Raw genomic sequence first — 18814 nt, 5'->3', positions numbered from 1 at the left:
CATCTCTCGGGATTACAGAGAATGGTGGGAAAAAGAGAAAATATCCAGTGAGCGGCAGTTGTGTGGAGGAAAATGCCTTGTGGATGTCAGAGGTCAGAGGAGAACAGGCAGACTGGTTCCAGATAATAGAAAGGCAACAGTAACTCAAATAACCACTCCTTACATCCAAGTAGAGCTGCATGATTCTGGATAAAATGAAAAATTACAATTTGTTTGCTTAGAATAAAGATCACAATTCTGAAGAACTTTCCCATTTTTACAACCATGGAACATTAAGTTATCAAACAAGATGGCAATAAAATAAGACATAATATTCTTTGCTTCCTTCACATTTAAAGAAATGTAATGAAAAATTGTGTAATGTGTAAAGAATAAAAAAATAACCATTAAATCAATTTTATTTATTTTTTTATTTTTTTAGTACTTACTGATACCTACCACAACTTTTATGTTTACTCTTTAGCTGTCAGCAATGTTACAAAGCATTGAAAAGTTACTTTACAATTAAAATACATTTATTTTTTACAATTTTGCACTTTTTTTTTTAATGTGAAACGTGTAAATATATGTTAAAGGTGTAAAAATATTAATGAGCAAAGCAAACAAAAAAAATGTTTTAATTATTAAAAGTTTATAAAGTAGAAGTAAATAAAAAAAATAAAAAATCAGCAGGAAAATATTTAAATGGAGACAGAGAATAGGGAGTTAATAAGGCTGATTAGAGAAAATGAAGGGTTAATAAGGGGTTAAACAGAGGAATTATTTAATAAAAACCAAAAAAAAAACAAAAAACATAATAAAATTTTTTTACTTGAAAAGGTTGCTTTACACTGACTTCATTCGCAGACCAAAGTTCATCCCTTTGATCTGTAAATGAATAAACAGGACAGATAAGAAGATACAATGTTTCTTTTTATCCTGTCTCTTTCAGCACTGAGCAATGTTGTTGATAAACATTGCTGGCTGATTTTTTTTGACAGCTGTGAGCCGAGGAACTGCTCTGCTTCCTTTAAGAGGAGGGTGTTTTATAAATAGCTTAAACCAGAAAGTTACTTTTTTCAGATTAAGCTATCATTTTTGTTTTTATTGAGTGATTTTATTGGCTCTGATTCCAGGGATTGTCCCCAACGTGTTTGTGGTTCTCCTGCTATAAGTTTATGGTGGTAGGAAGAATCTTTTGGGTTTGAAATTGGTCATTTGTTGAATACATTTAATGTGATGATCTTAGAACATTGACCGGCTATAACTAAGACTGGGTGAGGTGGGCAGTGAGTTGTTTTTTTATTGAGTAGCGAACTGTCATCTCCTTTTCTATGAGGTAGAAACTACCATTCTCCTGACCTTCTCGCTACCTTTCTGTTTAAGCCTATATCCCATCTTTCAATGTGACCCTGCATAAGGTAGACAAATCTCTTCTCCTGACCTCTCTACCTTTCTGATTACACTCCCCAGGGGAGGACTGGGCCAGGGGGCAGGGGGGAAATTGCCCCCTGGGCCACTCTGATGCCCTGTAAAAAGGCTGCACCACTTCTGCCACAGACATGCCTAAAGTTTTCTGGTGAGTTAAAAATCCCTGCCGCTGACCTATTGAGTGTGGGTTGAAGACAAGGACAGAGCGCAGGACTCCCCCTCCCCAGCATGGATGGTGTAAACTGTGTCTGAGCAGAGGCCGGTTCCATGCCCCACTGGAGACTCTCCTCCAGCCCCAACCGAGCTGTCCCAGCTCCCCGCAACCACCCCCTGCTGGCCAGGTCGGGAACCCGGATTCAGCCGCTGAGTAGAGAGTACTTGGAGCAGAGATTCAGCCTGGAATGGGGGTCAGGAGGAGGACAGGAAGAGGGAGAATAGAAGGGGGGCCGAATCCCTGCACCATGGGCCTCTAGTTTGTACTTCTCCCCTGGGCTGAAAGTTACCAGTCAGCCCCTGACACTCACCAATGGAATGTCACATCTCCAACATAAGTTTCCATATGATAGAAACAACTCTGATCCTGACCTTCTCTCTACCTTTCTGATTATGCTTACCACCAGGATTTCACACCTCCCACATGACCCATCATAAGGTAGAAAATATTCTCCTCCTGACCTTCTCTCTACCTTTTTGATTACGCCCCCCACCGGAATATCACATTTCCATCATGACCCTCCGTAAGGTAGAAACTACTCAACTCCTGTTCTTCTTCTCTAATTCTTTGACTACACCCACTATGGGGATACCATCCTCCAACATGACCCTTCATAAGTTAGAAAATATTCTGCTCCTGACCTCTCTTTCTTTTTGATTATGCCCACCACCAGGATATCACACCCTCCAACATGATCCTTCATAAGGTAGAAAACAGTCTGCTCATGACCTTCTCTCTACCTTCCTGATTACTCCCCCCCCCCCCCCCCCACCAGAAAAATTACATTTCCATCATGGCCTTGAAACTACTCAACTCCTGACCATCTCTCTATACCTTTCTGATTACGCCCATCACTGGGAAATCACACCACCAGCATGACCCTCCTTAAGGTAGAAAATTCTCTTCTCTTGACCTTCTCTCTACCTTTCTGATTATGCCCACCAATGGCACATCACACCTCCAACATGACCCCCCTATAACAGTGGTTTTCAACTCCGGTCCTCAGGACCCACTAACAGGCCAGATTTTAAGTATCACCTTGGGGAGATGCAAAATAGAATACTGCAATCACCGAGCAGCAAAATATATCACCTGTGATGTATTTCAGTTATCTTGCAAACCTGGCCTGTTAGTGGGTCCTCCTGAGGCCCGGAGTTGAGAACCACTGACCTATAAGGTAGAATATACTCTTCTACCTTTGTGTTGTCTTACACCATCCAGTGATGTAAGATATAGAGTGACTCTGCAGAGGATATTACATCTGGTGTTGGCCGGAGAGGTTGTAGAAAGAGATATTGTATAATATCAGATATTGCACATATTGATGGCAGAAGAGGAAACTTTATACAAAGTTGCATCGCTCCCAGCTCACACACAGCCAGTCAAGAGTTAACTGCAGTCCAGATGTTGTAGAGCAACCAATCAGGAGGCAGTCTGGGGCAGTGGGTGGGTCTTTCATTTTCCCATCTCACTCAGAAGCCAGCTGTCCCTGGATCTGCAGTTCTGATCTTCTGAGCTTCATCCACCTTGTGATCACTGACTGCCCTGTGACCCCCTGATCACTGGATATCCTGCACCCTCTGATCACTGGAATCCCTGCACCCCCTGATCACTGGATTCCCTGTACCCCCTGATCACTGGAACCCACTGCACCCCATGATCACTGGACTCCCTGCACCCCATGATCACTGGACTCCCTGCACTCCTGATCACTGGACCCCCTGCACCCCCTGATCACTGGATATCATGCACCCCCTGATCAGTGGACTCCCTGCACCCCCTGATCATTGGATCCCCTGCACCCCCTGATCACTTGAACCCACTGCACCCCCTGATCACTGGACTCCCTGCACTCCTGATCACTGGATCCCCTGCACCCCCTGATCACTGAATCTCCTGCACTCCTGATCACTGGACTCCCTGCACTCCTGATCACTGGATTCACTGCAACCTTGATCCCTGGATCCCTTTCACTTCTGGTCAATGTATCCCTCCCACCCCCTGATCTCTTCATCCTCTGCACCCCATGATCACTAGTTTTCCTTCACCTCCTGATCTCTGCATCTCCTGAACCCCTCTCACTCCTGCTTCATACCACCCTAAACACTGGCTGTCCTGCACAATCTCACCAGTGGATCTTCTGTCACCCTGTGATCCTCACCTCTCCTGAACCCCTGAAAACTGATTCTAGTTTCCTGTATTACAGGGTTCTTGCTGCCTTCCTCTGCTTGATGCAACTCTGGCCACCTGCTGCCTACACCCCCCAACTACTGTTGCCTTTCTTTCTCATTGCTGATCCCTGGTCTCCAGCACCCCAAATATCTGCCTTCTCTGCACCCCCTCATTACTTTACCCTCTTCTGATCTTTATCTGCCCTTGCACCTTCCTGAACTCTATCACCCCTACACCCCCTGATTGCTATCTCCCCAACATCACTGAACTCTGTCTCCCCTGCACACTTGACACCCCTCAATATAAACCCTGCACCCTCTAGTAACTGTCTCCCTGTACCTTCTGATCTCTGGTCTGCACCACCTGATCTCTCCCCCTTGCCTCCCTTGAATTATCTCTCTTGCGCCACTTGATCTCTCTCTCTTGCACCCTTTGATCTCTTTCTCTTGCCCCCTCCCAAATTATCTCACCTCTGTACCCCCTGATCTCTCTCCCCTGCACCCCCTGCACCCCCTGTTCTCTGTCTCCTGTGCCCCTTGATCTCTTTCTCCTACTCCCCTTAATCTCTTTCCCTTGCCCCCCCTCCCAAATTATCTCTCCTCTGCACCCCCTGATCGCTCTCCTCAGCACCCCCTAATCTCGCTCCCCTGCACCCCCGATCTCTCTTTTCTGCATCCCCTGATCTCTCTCTCCTGCACCCTCTGATCCCTCTCTCCTGCCTTCCCTCATCTCTTCCATTCCCTAGTCCCCCTGAAATATCTCTGCTTCACCCCCTGATCTCTCTTCTCCCCTGTACCCCCTGATCTCTTTCCCCTATACGCCTCGATTTCTAACTCCCCTGCACCCTTCATCTCTGTCCACAGTTGGTACTGTGAGAAATACCAGAGCAGGTAGGTCACCAGTATACATTGTACCAGACATATTTATCTCTGATTTCATTGTTGCTGTATGTTGTGTAATGCAGGGCTGTCGCTGCTCCCACTGGAACCCCCAGAGACTGCAGAATTCCAGATTAACTTGTCGCACTCCAAAATGTTCTGCTATCATTTCAAATAAGTCCAAAATGTTCTGATCTTAGGGGACCTTTTCTAAGGGCCACCAGTGGGGTCACCCAGGGCACCATCCTGCGGGGGGCGCTACAAATGGCTTTAGTAAAATGTACACAATGGTCATGCTAGGAAGGCTTTGATTTTTAGCTGGGGCATTTGAACCTTTACCCCATCACGTCCTTGCGGTCCCAATTAATGTCCCGAAGCAGTCCTTATAGTACAGTTTAAGTCCCTAATACCTAGTTTCCACTGAGCGGATCGGTTCGGGTCGGTTCGGTACGGTACGCTATTTTGAGGGCGGCCCATACAACCGAACCAAACTGCACCATTCCTGGTCCTCCTTCAGATGTAGGGCTATAGGCTATAGGCTGAATTGCCCAGCACAAAGGTAATCCAGATCATCTGATCACTTGGTCCTGGGAGTGGTGCTTCCAAGGGCCTGGTCAAACCTTGGCCATCTTCTGCACAATTGGCATTGTAAGTCCAAGAACCCACACATGCACCAATCAGTCTACAGCCTTTGAAGAAGCCAGACCTCCATTGGGTTCTGTAGAAGCTCCCACAGAGCTCAAAATTCTCCCCTTTAACATTTCTTCAATGGCTTTTCATTCCAGAAGGACAGTCCCATCTTTGCTCTGGCATCATCCCTGGTCACCATCTGCTTCCTAGATTGAAATACCAGCCTGTGCGGTTCTTGGCTGTGTTCACCAACGAAGCTTCTCACCTTGTGACTTGCTACAAAGTAACATTGTTGCAGTCTGATCACTTGATAACTGGGGCAGGGGGGACTGAGGAAATGCTTCTTATCACTTGCAGAAAACTGATGACATCATCTCAGCCTAGGCCAATGATGGCGAACCTTTGCACCCCAGATGTTTCGGAACTACATTTCCCATGATGCTCATAGTCAGTGATGGCAAACCTTGGCACCCCAGATGTTTTGGAACTACATTTCCCATGATGCTCAAAGGTGAGCATCATGGGAAATGTAGTTCCAAAACATCTGGGGTGCCAAGGTTCACCATCACTGGCCTAAGCAAAGTTACTGATTATAGCTGGAAGGCGGTTTTTACCTGTTCCGGTTCACACTGGTGCGATGCGGGAACCCTGCGAATCCACTGCGGGTTCCCGCATTGCCCCCAACTCGCAGGCAGTTCACACTGACATATGCAAATCGCTAGGGGTGTCAATACAAAGTTAACGACACCCCCAGATCAGTTCGCATATTGCAGTGCGAACTGTCAGTTTGGACATGAATCAGATTGCATAGGAGTGAACACCCATGCGATCCGATTCTGGTGCGGACCAAAAAAAAGGGTCCTGCGCGACTTTGGTCCGAATGTGATGCAAATTCAGCCATGCAATCTGTATGGCTGAATTTGCATCGCACAGACATCGCATGTGATTTGCAGAGCATAGCGGTGCAAATCCCATGCAATGTCTCACATCGCATATGTGTGAACCGCCACTTACTGTGTATAAGGATATGTCAGGAGTTACTTCATATGACAGGTCCACTGTCTCGAGGGGCACCAAACGTTAGATGTAAGATGTCGGTCTAATGCTGGCCATTCACGTATAGATTTTCGTTCGGAAATTTTCGTTTTAAGAAAATTTGTTTGGTTTTCAAATCGTTATTGGGGTCAAATCGATGTCGGTTTTCGACTGCAGTGACGGGAAAATTTGAAGGGGCAGGAAGGAAAACTTTTCTCAATCAACAAATTTTTGGGCAGTGTATGTGGTTATCGCTCAGAAATTACATTAATTTTAAAAATTAATGTTAAAAGCAAAAGACAATTTTCGAACGACATCTGTCCATTCATCGAATGTTCAAAGAATTTTCGTATGACTGTTCAACGTACATTCTTGTCCAAAAATCTATACGTGTATGGCAGCATAACTCAGGGAACAACCACTCAGGCACCAGGATTTATGGTTGGGTCTGTACCCTGTATCCTGTTTTTATCAACAAAGGGTGCAATAAATAAAACTTTTTAACATTGTCACAATTGTTGTTTATAAATATAATAATATATTTTTTATGACACTGCTGTAGGGTGTGATCTTGTAGAAGTGTGTTGTGCCAGTCTTGTGCCCACCAGCAGGCATACTATTTCCCTGCACCCCTGCAGACACGTTCCGGAATATTGTCATTTTCAGTGGCGGCTGGTGCTTCATCAGTTGGGGGGGGGGTGGGCGTTTGACGGACACGGACCCCCCTCAATCACTCCAGCCCGCATCACCATACCCCCCCCCCCCCAGTTTGCTTACCTTGCTCCGCAGGACTGACAGGCAGTGGCAGCGGTGGTGGCGGCTTCCCCCTCAGTCTCCATGTTCCCTCTCGGCGGCCGCCTCCTCTCTCCTTCTTGGCCAATAGGATGCCTTCTCCTTTCAGCCAATCGGGAAACAGGTCTCAGGACCCGCTTCCTGATTGGCCGGGAGGAGAATGAGTGCGGCAATAGCGAATATTCATTTGCTATTGTCACACAACTGGGTGGGCTTAGGGCGCAATGCTCTGCGCCCCGAGCCCACACTTTTTTGAAGCCTATTAGAGCCTCTGGCTCTAATCACGTGCTTCAAAAAAAAAAAACCCCATTGGAATCCATGTGTCCGGTGCCCTGCATGTAGATTAGGGGGCCGGATGGATGGATAGGGGGGGGCGGCGTCCCTGCGCCCCCAATGGACAGGCCGCCACTGGTCATTTTTAATATATGTTACACTGTATGTCAACCCCAAACATGAACACGTTTGCTCCCTTTTGGTCGGTTAAATATACCATTGAAAGTGTTTTCTTATATCTCTTTTATCCTGCCAGAAAAAGTTTGAGCCGATAACTCCCTGAGCTCTCAACCTGTGCTGTACTCGTATCAGTGACATTGTTCCCAGCTATCTCTGAGGACTAAAGAACACTCCCACCCATGTTAGGGTGAATAGTTGGGGGTATTCTATAGTAGTTCTAACACACTTCCTCTGCTCTCTGCCTGTACTGCACTCTTATCAGGTACATTGTTCCCAGTTATGTCTGAGGACTACAAAACACATCCCTCCACGATATGGAGAAGAGTAGCTAGGGCAGGGGTCTCAAGCTGGTGGCCACCCAGCTGTTGCAGAACTACAATTGGTACTAACATTTATAGGTAAAGTTGATCCAGGGAATATCCGATTGCCTCTTGGGAGATCAGGAAGGAATTTTTTCCCCTGCTGTAGCAAATTGGATCATGCTTTGCTGGGTTTTTTGCCTTCTTCTGGATCAACTATAGGATTGTATATGGGATTGTATGGTTGTGTTTTGTTTTTTTTGTTTGTTTTTTATTGTTTGAGCCAGATGTCTTTTTTTAACCTGACTAATTATGTAACTATCTACAATTCCCATGAGGCATTGCAAGGCTGACAGTTACAAGCATGACTCTCATAGGCAGAGGTATGATGGGACTTGTAGTTCCGCAACAGCTGGAGGGCCACTAGTTTGAGACCCCTGAGATAGGGGCTGTAACGGACCATCAAGATACAGCTTCCTCCAGTCAGGAACCAGGTATTATAGCTGAGAATTGCACCCAAGAACTAGACTTAGGTGCAAAATGGAACTCTCAACAGAAATGCAGGTTTTTACACACTTCAAAATTATCGGCAGTCCCCACATAACAATAAAAACAAATATTACACATTGGGATAAACACCCCACACTGATTAGGTAATGAGGTAAAGTTATCACAAGATTAATCATATCATGTACGAACCTCCAGAAGGACTATCCAACAGACAGAAACAATAGGTGACTCAATTACTCTATTAACAATAGGACAAAGACACAACAGTAAACATATAACACCTTAATAAACAGAATATAGCAGGAGACCCCAGCATCAGGCTGTTTTGAGCTGATTATATTAACATCTGATCTGTGTCTATGAGGGGGTTGAAGCAGTCAATGCTGATTTGGGAATAGAGGCCCCAAATCTGTACCTAGCAGTGGTCTCTGTATGATCTGTAAAATACGCACAGTATGGTGGTCTCTGTATGATCTGTATAATATGCACAGTACGGTGGTCTCTATATTATCTGTATAATACGCACAGTACGGTGGTCTCTGTATGTTCTGTATAATACGCACAGTACGGTGGTCTCTGTATGTTCTGTATAATACGCACAGTACGGTGGTCTCTGTATGGTCTGTATAATATGTACAGTACGGTGGTCTCTGTACGATCGGTATAATACGCACAGTACGGTGGTCTCTGTATGGTCTGTATAATACACACAGTACGGTGGTCTCTGTGTGATCTGTATAATATGCACAGTACAGAGGTCTCTGTGTGATCTGTATAATATGCACAGTACGGTGGGCTCTGTATGATGGGTATAATAGGCACAGTACGGTGGGCTCTGTATGATGGGTATAATACGCACAGTACGGTGGACTCTGTATAATACGCACAGTACGGTGGGCTCTGTATAATACGCACAGTATGGTGGTCTCTGTATAATACGCACAGTACAGTGGGCTCTGTATAATACGCACAGTAGGGTGGGCTCTGTATAATACGCACAGTACAGTGGGCTCTGTAAAATACACACAGTACGGTGGGCTCTGTATAATACGCACAGTACAGTGGGCTCTGTATAATATGCACAGTACGGTGGGCTCTGTATGATACGCACAGTACAGTGGGCTCTGTATAATACGCACAGTACAGTGGGCTCTGTATAATACGAACAGTACGGTGGGCTCTGTATAATATGCACAGTACGGTGGGCTCTGTATAATACGCACAGTACAGTGGGCTCTGTAGAATACGCACAGTAAGGTGGGCTCTGTATAATACGCACAGTACGGCAGGCTCTGTAGAATACGCACAGTAAGGTGGGCTCTGTATAATACGCACAGTACGGCGGGCTCTGTATAATACGCACAGTACAGTGGGCTCTGTATAATACGCACAGTACAGTGGGCTCTGTATAATACACACAGTACGGTGGGCTCTGTATAATACGCACAGTACGGTGGGCTCTGTATAATACGCACAGTATGGTGGTCTCTGTATAATACGTACAGTACGGTGGGCTCTGTATAATATGCACAGTACGGTGGGCTCTGTATAATACGCACAGTATGGTGGTCTCTGTATAATACGCACAGTACGGTGGGCTCTGTATAATACGCACAGTATGGTAGTCTCTGTATAATACGTACAGTAGGGTGGGCTCTGTATAGTACGCACAGTAGGGTGGGCTCTGTATAATACGCACAGTATGGTGGGCTCTGTATAATATGCACAGTACGGTGGGCTCTGTAGAATACGCACAGTATGGTGGGCTCTGTATAATACGCACAGTACGGTGGGCTCTGTATAATACGCACAGTACGGTGGGCTCTGTATAGTACGCACAGTAGGGTGGGCTCTGTATAATACGCACAGTAGGGTGGGCTCTGTATAATATGCACAGTATGGTGGTCTCTCTATAATACACACAGTATGGCGGCTCTGTATGTGGGAGATCCTCAGTTTTTATCACCGAGCTCAGATGCTAAAATTAGATTGTGAGCTGTGAGGACTTTGTACCGTCTGCTGTTTTTATGGCGTGGAATGGCGGAGAGGTGAGAATAGCACACCCGGCGTCCGATAATCCGAGCTTGGATTGCCTGAGCACCTTTGACTTCCTGTGCACTACAAGCCCCAGCATGCCCAGATCACCAGCTGTATGTAAGGTGGGTCTTCTGTTCTTTAGACTGAACTGTGAAGGGGAAATGTGTTTTTTAAGGTGTAAAACAAACCAGCTTTATATATACTGTAGATTTTTGTATATATATATATATATATATATATATATATATATACACACACACAGTATCTCATAAAAGTGAGTACACCCCTCACATTTTTGTAAATATTTTATTATATCTTTTCATGTGACAACACTGAAGAAATGACACTTTGCTACAATGTAAAGTAGTGAGTGTACAGCTTGTATAACAGTGTAAATTTGCTGTCCCCTCAAAATAACTCGGCACTCAGCCATTAATGTCTAAACCGCTGGCAACAAAAGTGAGTACACCCCTAAGTGAAAATGTCCAAATTGGGCCCAAAGTGTCAATATTTTGTGTGGCCACCATTATTTTCCAGCACTGCCTTAACCCTCTTGGTCATGGAGTTCACCAGAGCTTCAGAGGTTGCCACTGGAGTCCTCTTCCACTCCTCCATGATGACATCACTGAGCTGGTGGATGTTAGAGACTTTCCGTTTGAGGATGCCCCACAGATGCTCAATAGGGTTTAGGTCTAGAGACATGCTTGGCCAGTCCATCACCTTTACCCTCAGCTTCTTTATCAAGGCAGTGGTCGTCTTGGAGGTGTGTTTGGGGTCGTTATTATGTAGGAATACTGCCCTGCGGCCCAGTCTCTGAAGGGAGGGGATCGTGCTCTGCTTCAGTATGTCACAGTACATGTTGGCATTCATGGTTCCCTCAATGAACTGTAGCTCCCCTTATGCAGCCCCAGATCATGGCACTCCCACCACCATGATTGACTGTAGGGAAGACACACTTGTCTTTGTACTCCTCACCTGGTTGCCGCCACACACGCTTGACACCATCTGAACCAAATAAGTTTATCTTGGTCTCATCAGACCACAGGACATGGTCCCAGTAATACATGTCCTTAGTCTGCTTGTCTTCAGCAAACTGTTTGTGGGCTTTCTTGTGCATCATCTTAAGAAGAGGCTTCCTTCTGGGACGACAGCCATGCAGACTAATTTGATGCAGTGTGCGGCGTATGGTCTGAGCACTGACAGGCTGACCCCCCACCCCTTCAACCTTTGCAGCAATGCTGGCAGCACTCATACGTCTATTTCCCAAAGACAGCCTCTGGATATGACGCTGAGCACGTGCACTCAACTTCTTTGGCTGACCATGGCAAGGCCTGTTATGGATGGAATCTGTCCTGTTAAACTGCTGTAAGGTCTTGGCCACAATGCTGCAGCTCAATTTCAGGGTCTTGGCAATCTTCTTCTAGCCTAGGCCATCTTTATGTAGAGCAACAATTCTTTTTTTCAGATCCTCAGAGAGTTCTTTGCCATGAGGTGCCATGTTGAACTTCCATTGACCAGTATGAGAGAGTGAGAGCGATAACACCAAATTTAACACACCTGCTCCCAAATCACACCTGAGACCTTGTAACACTAACGAGTCAAATGACACCCGGGGAGGAAAATGGCTAATTGGGCCCAATTTGGACATTGTCACTTAGGGGTGTACTCACTTTTGTTGCCAGCGGTTTAGACATTAATGGCTGTGTGTTAAGTTATTTTGAGGGGACAGCAAATTTACACTGTTATACAAGCTGTACACTCACTACTTTACATTGTAGCAAAGTGTCATTTCTTCAGTGTTGTCACATGAAAAAATAGAATAAAATATTTACAAAAATGTGAGGGGTGTACTCACTTTGTGAGATACTGTATATATAATGTATATACTCTCTCTCTCGCTCTATATATATGTGTGTATGTGTGTGTACATGGGCCGCATCGCTGGATCCTGGGACAGGTGAGTGTGTGTTTATTAAACGTCTGCAGATACACTTTTTGTAGCTGCTGACTTTTAGACCCCGTTCACACTGGGGCGACGCTACTTACCGGGGCGACCTCACAGGTCGCGGTGCGCAGCTCGCACCGCGACCTCGGAGTGGCCGGCACGGACTTCATGTCATTGAAGTCAATGCAGGTCGCTCCAGGTCGCCCCAAAGAAGCTCCGGACCCTTTTTCTAAGTCAGAGCGACTTGTGTCGCTCCTATTAGAACGGGTCCACAGCTTCTCTATGGCAGGCGACCAACGGCGACCTGTCAGGCGACCAGGTCGCCTGACAGGTCGCCCCAGTGTGAACCGGGTCTAAGGCTCTGGAGCAGCTGCACTTGTGGAGTGCACAGTCTCGGATTGATTTACTAAAGGTAAATAGACTCTGCACTCTACAAGTGCAGTTGCTCTCTAGAGCTTAGTAAATGAGGTAAGGTTAAAGCGGTTGTAAACCTAAAAAAAAAAAAAAACACCAGACCAAGGCATAATGAGATATTATGCATCCCATACTAGCTCATTATGAAACACTTACCTTAGAACGAAGCCCCGACACGGACCCCCAGACACCGCTGTGGGAGCTGACATGATCCCTCTGCGTCTCTTCCGGGTTCGGCGGCTCCGGCGCTGTGATTGGCCGGAGCCGCGATGACATCACTCCCGCACATTCGCGCGGGAGTCATTTTCCGGCAAGCTCCCGGACCTTCAGAACGCATGCGCCGCTCGGTTTAGGAGATATTAATTGTACCTACAGGTAAGCCTTATTATAGGCTTACCTGTAGTTAAAAGTGGAAAAAAGCGGGATACTACTGCTTTAAGCTTTGCAAAGAATACCCAATCACGAGCAAAGTAAAAAAAAAAAACAGCATTTTTGCTTGCACATGATTGGATGATGGAAGTCAGCATAGCTTCTGCTCATTTACTAAGCTCTGGAGCAACTGCACTTTGCAAAATGCAGAGTCTATTTGCCTTTAGTAAATCAACCCCAACAAGCCAGATGATCCACTGAGAATAATGCAATTCTTGAGTAGTAAGTTGATATCTCAGGCCAACAATGGACGGTGTGATATTATTTCTTGCATCCACAGGTACTCCCATCAACACTGACAATGCTGACAGGGGAATCGATCCCGCTGAGCCATTGTATTTTCCCAGCAAGGGGGAGCCGTCCCAGTGACAGACAGTGATTATTGGTAGCTGTTTCAACAGCTGCTAGCGATAATCGCAAGTAAAATCCGGCAGGCTGGTTGCACCCAACTTGATCAATCATACATACCTATACATTGTTTGATTCTCAGCTGGTTCAGCAGGAAGATTCAAACCGTCTATGGACGGCTCTACTTTAAATATCCATTCACAACATCCATGACTTTGCTTGGTGTGCGTCGCGGTGCAGGCAGAGCTGATGCACCAATCCCTGAGCATTACAATATTTTTTATTTTTTTTTAACAAACTTTATTGAACCGTCATACTTTTTTTTTTTTTAACAAACTTTTCTGAAATGTCACACGAAACATCGGACACAAGGTATTCTGTCTTGTCTTTGTTATTCGTTCATTTAGGCCAATATGTATTCTGCTACATACTTTTAGAGCCGGTTCACATAGGTGCGACCCGACTTGCCGGGGCGACCTGTGAAGTCGCGGTGCGCAGCTCGCACCGCGAACTCGGAGCGGCATGCACGGACTTCATATCATTGAAGTCAATGCAGGTCGCTCCAGGTCGCCCCAAAGTAGCTCAGGCCCCTTTTTCTAAGTCGAAGCGACTTGTGTCGCTCCTATTAGAACGGGTCCTGTGCTAATCTATGGCAGGCGACCCGCGACCAGGTCGCCTGACAAGTCGCCCCAGTGTGAACCGGCTCTTAGTAAAACAAATCCATGCTGGAACTGGAGAGAGTCCAGAGAAGGGCAACAAAAATATTTAGGGGAATGGAGGGCATCGGCTATGAGGAAAGACTACAAGCACTGAACTTATTCTCTCTGGAGAAGAGACGATTGAGGGGGGATATGATATCAATGTACAAATACTGTACTGACGACCCTAGCATAAGGAACAAACTATTCAGAGAAAGGGAATACAATAAGACACGTGGCCACTCACTAAAACTAGAGGAAAGGCAGTTTAACCTTAAAATATGTAGGGGGTTCTTCACTGTCAGAGCAGTAAGGATGTGGAATTCTCTTCCACAAGCAGTGGTATCAGCAGGGAGCATTGATAGTTTCAAAAAACGATTAGATGGGCACCTTAAAGACCACAACATACAGGGGTATACAATGTACAACATACAGGGGTATACAATGTACAACATACAGGGGTATACAATGTACAACATACAGGGGTATACAATGTACGGTTAACAACAAACACAGACACATCATAGGTTGAACTGGATGGACTGATGTATTTTTTTCGACCTCACTAAATATGTAACTATGTAATAAGCGCATATTGATTGGTTTTCACAAAAGTTATTGCATCTACAAACTATGGGATAGATTTATGGAATTGTTTTTTTTTTGTTTACTAGTAATGGTGGCAATTAGCAATTTTTAGCGAGACTGCGATATTGCGGCAGACAAATCTGACACTCATGCCTCGTACACACGCAACGATTGTTGGCCGTGAATTTTCGGCCAACGTCCGATCGGCCGATTTTCGGCTTGTTAGTATGATGCTTCCGACAACCGACTGCGACTTTTCGGCCGAACAAAATCTGGTGTGCATGCTATAAAATTTTTGTTGGCCATCACCACAACGGCCGATTTTTCTTCAGTCAGTACAGATTTCGGCAGACAAAAATCAGATGAGCAAGACTGGGCATGTTTAGAGAAGAAAAAACACACGGAAAGTTAACCAGCACATGACATCACTTCTGAAGTTGGTTGTTGTTGGCCGAGAAAATTTGTGTGCAGTCTAGAGCAAATTTCTACCAACACAACAACACTGGACAAAAGACGGCCGATCGGTCGGCCAACAATCGTTGCATGTGTACGAGGCATAAGTGACACTTTTTGGGAAGCAGTGGCACCAATTCAGTGATCAATGCTAAAAAAAAATGCACTATCCCTGTACTAATGATACTGACAGGGAAGGGGTTAACAACAGGGGCGATCAAAGGGTTAAATATGCTCCTAGGGAGTGCTTGCTAACTATGTGCGGGATGGCCTAACTGGAGGAAGACAAAGACCTGTGTTCTTGCTTAGCAGTAACACAAGATCTCCATCTTCCTCTCTGACAGAACGGCAGTCTGTCTTGTTTATATAAGCAGACTTCAGTTCTGCCTCTCCTGCGAACGATCGGCGGGTCCCAGTGTAAATTGTGCCTGCCGGACACGCTGATTGGCTCCCGCTGTGTCCAATCACAGTGGGAGCGGGTCACCGGCGGCGCGCGTGTGTACCTCAGAGCACGAGCCCACGTACAGGTTCACGGCAATATATATATGTGTGGGGTAGTTTCTAAAGCAGAGTTCCGGCCTCAAAATCGACTTTGGGCCACCCGCTTGCTCTGTGTCACCTGTAAAAGAAGTGGATAGCCACCTTTTTTTTTTTTTTTTTTTGTTTACTTACCTTGATATTGAAGAAAATATACTCATCTTTCTTCCTCCTTATGCGGCCCGCCCCATCGCTTCCTTCTTGCATTGATTCCTGGGAGCTGAACATCATCGCTCCCAGGAATCAATGCGCCTGCACCGGCCCCGCTCGTCACTTCCGGTGCAGGCGAGTCGTTCCCTGTTAAACAGCTTCTGGGCATGCCCAGAAGCTGTGCAGGAATGACGTGCCTGCCCTGGAACTGATGAGCGGGGCTGGTGCAGTGCATTGTGGGACCGAAGAGGACACGGAAGAGGACACAGAAGAGGACGCGCTGGCTTTATCTGCCCACACCTGAGATGGCAGCGCTGGAGAAGAAATTTTCAAGGTAAGTATTTCTTCTAAAAGGTAAGTGCGATCCGGGACAGTTCAGAGGCTATCCACTATGGAATGCACTAGCCCTGACTGTCCCGGGGGTATATTTATTGAAAGGGAAAGGAACAAGGGGAAAGAAAAGGAAGAAAGGGGAGAAGGCAAGGTGAGAAAGTAGAAGGAGAAACAAGAAGAGGGCTGGTGGGATTTTAAATGGTACTGTAGCTATTAGAACATGAAACACATATGTATAGATAAAATAGTCAAAATGTATTTATTGGTACATCATTAAAAAATATTAAAAAGATTCACATATATAGAAGAGTATACAAATACAGTTACATGCAGATATATCATAAAGGCACAAAATTGTGTACAATATATCCAGTGAAATGACACCGGATATCAACCCAACATGTTTCGCGGTCTTGAATGATCCGCTTCTTCAGGGGTATACAATGTATCATAACAAAAATGGATGTATAGATATAAGCTCTTCAGAAAATGCCTACAGATTACTATCAGGCTGCCATGGTATCGCCGGCGTTAGTCCCTGTCATTAGGCAGGAAAGATCCCAAGAAGAGAGGGGGAGGGAGAGAGTACATTTCTGTAAGTATTCCAGGAACATCAGATAGAAATCATAGCTTAAAGCAAGTCTGGTAATATATTGGTGTAACTAAAGCCCCTGTCCTCAGGGATCAAGAGATGCAGCGTCGTGCGATGTAACCAATGGCGAGTATGCCGGCATTATGATGTCATCAGTCTGCTGCAGGCAGGAGGAAGCTTTTTCTCAGTCTCCTCTTCCCCAGTGATCAAATGGTAACATTGTAACTTTGTAGCAAGTTACAATATAAGTGCTGAGGGTGTACCTATCAGATTCTGCAACCGGAAGTAACAGTGTTTTTAGCTCAGTCAGGGAAACAGTCCAGAAGCTTTGGTTTTTTGTGTTTTTTTTGGGAACTTGGATGGGAGAAGGGAATGAGTGGAATACTCCAGCTTGTATAACTATCCACAATTAGCTGGGACGACTGATTAATGCTCATTAACACTGAGTAACACTGAGTAGCACTGTATAACGCTAGTCACAGCTAGGCCGTGGTTCACCTTGTCATAAGCAGTGAAATAGAATTGAGTGAACTTCCTGAGGTAAACTGGACTGTACTGCAGAACACTCTTCAGGGCCCTTCCTGGCACCCCCTTTGTCCCTATTCTTCAGGGTTAACTACATGGCACCCCCTTTGTTCCTATTCTTCAGGGTTAACTACACGGCACCCCCTTTGTCCCTATTCTTCAGGGTTAACTACATGGCACCCCCTTTGTTCCTATTCTTCAGGGTTAACTACAAGGCACCCCCTTTGTCCCTATTCTTCAGGGTTAACTACATGGCACCCCCTTTGTTCCTATTCTTCAGGGTTAACTACAAGGCACCCCCTTTGTCCCTATTCTTCAGGGTTAACTACACGGCACCCCCTTTGTCCCTATTCTTCAGGGTTAACTACACGGCACCCCCTTTGTCCCTATTCTTCAGGGTTAACTACATGGCACCCCCTTTGTTCCTATTCTTCAGGGTTAACTACAAGGCACCCCCTTTGTCCCTATTCTTCAGGGTTAACTACATGGCACCCCCTTTGTTCCTATTCTTCAGGGTTAACTACAAGGCACCCCCTTTGTCCCTATTCTTCAGGGTTAACTACACGGCACCCCCTTTGTCCCTATTCTTCAGGGTTAACTACACGGCACCCCCTTTGTCCCTATTCTTCAGGGTTAACTACATGGCACCCCCTTTGTCCCTATTCTTCAGGGTTAACTACACGGCACCCCCTTTGTCCCTATTCTTCAGGGTTAACTACACGGCACCCCCTTTGTCTCTATTCTTCAGGGTTAACTACACGGCACCCCCTTTGTCCCTATTCTTCAGGGTTAACTACACGGCACCCCCTTTGTCCCTATTCTTCAGGGTTAACTACACGGCACCCCCTTTGTCCCTATTCTTCAGGGTTAACTACACGGCACCCCCTTTGTCCCTATTCTTCAGGGTTTTCTATACGGCACCCCCTGTACTCTTAAACTTCCTGTGTGAGCTAGCTCCTTGATCCCCTGACTTCTCTGGAGTGGTCCCTTCTCCTAGGCAGACCCTGTGGCAAATACCCGACACTATTTTTCCTGAGAGACTCTGCCAGCAGCTCCACTGGTCAGCACTCTGGATCCTCTGCAGCTCAGGTTCACTAGGCCGACTGCCTGAACCACCTTCCTCACACTCTGCAGGAGGAGAGACAGCCGTCCACCTCCTCCTGGGACTTTGCTCCCGCCAAAAGACACCCTGTCACATGTCCTCTCCGTATTTATGGTCAATCCCAGGATGCATTGCAAGAATGCCCCTCCACGAGGACTGCCATAAAACATGATGTGCCACTGGCTGGGTTTCCTCCACTGTCCAACAAGCTCCCTCATTGGATCTCCCTCAGAACCAGTGAATCACACCTGGAAACATGTGACAGGCAAA

At 46.0% G+C, this 18814-nt stretch overlaps 1 protein-coding gene across 2 annotated transcripts in view; it reads left to right on the top strand.

Annotated features, from left to right (window-relative positions):
- The first annotated feature begins 4592 nt into the window (after positions 1-4592).
- The window catches only part of STON2 (stonin 2), a 133623-nt gene continuing 119401 nt past the window's right edge, over positions 4593-18814 (top strand). Inside the window, exon 1 of one of the 2 annotated variants that reach the window (XM_082275281.1) lies at positions 4593-4686. The gene's annotated coding sequence lies outside the window, so the exon portion shown is untranslated. Of the gene's footprint in view, positions 4687-10415; positions 10553-18814 lie in introns of those variants that run through there. The other variant, XM_082275282.1, reaches the window with a different exon arrangement.

Source organism: Pelophylax lessonae (assembly GCF_965119305.1).
Source record: "Pelophylax lessonae genome assembly, chromosome: 13".
Taxonomy (NCBI): domain Eukaryota; kingdom Metazoa; phylum Chordata; class Amphibia; order Anura; family Ranidae; genus Pelophylax; species Pelophylax lessonae.
Note: the sequence above shows the minus strand (reverse complement) of the source record. Positions and strands in the feature narration are given on the sequence as shown.